We start from the raw sequence: 1823 nt of genomic DNA on the forward strand, positions 1-1823 counted from the left end.
TTATACAACCAGAACACACTGTACTGGTTCTGATGGTTTATACTGGTTCTAATGGTTTATACAACCAGAACACACTGTACTGGTTCTAAAGGTTTATACTGGTTCTGATGGTTTATACAACCAGAACACACTGTACTGGTTCTAATGGTTTATACAACCAGAACACACTGTACTGGTTCTAATGGTTTATACAACCAGAACACACTGTACTGGTTCTAATGGTTTATACTGGTTCTGATGGTTTATACAACCAGAAGACACTGTACTGGTTCTGATGGTTTATACTGGTTCTAATGGTTTATACAACCAGAACACACTGTACTGGTTCTAATGGTTTATACTGGTTCTGATGGTTTATACAACCAGAAGACACTGTACTGGTTCTAATGGTCTGTACAACCAGAACACACTGTACTGGTTCTAATGGTTTATACTGGTTCTGATGGTTTATACAACCAGAACACACTGTACTGGTTCTGATGGTTTATACTGGTTCTAATGGTTTATACAACCAGAACACACTGTACTGGTTCTAATGGTTTATACTGGTTCTGATGGTTTATACAACCAGAAGACACTGTACTGGTTCTAATGGTCTGTACAACCAGAACACACTGTACTGGTTCTAATGGTTTATACTGGTTCTGATGGTTTATACAACCAGAATACACTGTACTGGTTCTAATGGTTTATACTGGTTCTAATGGTTTATACAACCAGAACACACTGTACTGGTTCTAATGGTTTATACTGGTTCTGATGGTTTGTACAACCAGAACACACTGTACTGGTTCTAATGGTCTGTACAACCAGAACACACTGTACTGGTTCTAATGGTCTGTACAATCAGAACACACTGTACTGGTTCTAATGGTCTACACAACCAGAACACACTGTACTGGTTCTAATGGTTTATACTGGTTCTGATGGTTTGTACAATCAGAACACACTGTACTGGTTCTAATGGTCTGTACAACCAGAACACACTGTACTGGTTCTAATGGTCTGTACAATCAGAACACACTGTACTGGTTCTAATGGTCTACACAACCAGAACACACTGTACTGGTTCTAATGGTCTGTACAACCAGAACACACTGTACTGGTTCTAATGGTCTGTACAATCAGAACACACTGTACTGGTTCTAATGGTCTACACAACCAGAACACACTGTACTGGTTCTAATGGTCTGTACAATCAGAACACACTGTACTGGTTCTAATGGTCTACACAACCAGAACACACTGTACTGGTTCTAATGGTCTGTACAATCAGAACACACTGTACTGGTTCTAATGGTCTGTACAATCAGAACACACTGTACTGGTTCTAATGGTCTACACAACCAGAACACACTGTACTGGTTCTAATGGTCTGTACAATCAGAACACACTGTACTGGTTCTAATGGTCTGTACAATCAGAACACACTGTACTGGTTCTAATGGTCTACACAACCAGAACACACTGTACTGGTTCTGATGGTTTATACTGGTTCTAATGGTCTATACAACCAGAACACACTGTACTGGTTCTAATGGTCTGTACAATCAGAACACACTGTACTGGTTCTAATGGTCTACACAACCAGAACACACTGTACTGGTTCTAATGGTCTGTACAATCAGAACACACTGTACTGGTTCTAATGGTCTGTACAATCAGAACACACTGTACTGGTTCTAATGGTCTACACAACCAGAACACACTGTACTGGTTCTGATGGTTTATACTGGTTCTAATGGTTTATACAACCAGAAGACACTGTACTGGTTCTAATGGTTTATACTGGTTCTAATGGTTTATACAACCAGAAGACACTG

The sequence above is a fragment of the Sebastes fasciatus genome, unplaced genomic scaffold (assembly GCF_043250625.1).
Source record: "Sebastes fasciatus isolate fSebFas1 unplaced genomic scaffold, fSebFas1.pri Scaffold_32, whole genome shotgun sequence".
Classification (NCBI taxonomy): domain Eukaryota; kingdom Metazoa; phylum Chordata; class Actinopteri; order Perciformes; family Sebastidae; genus Sebastes; species Sebastes fasciatus.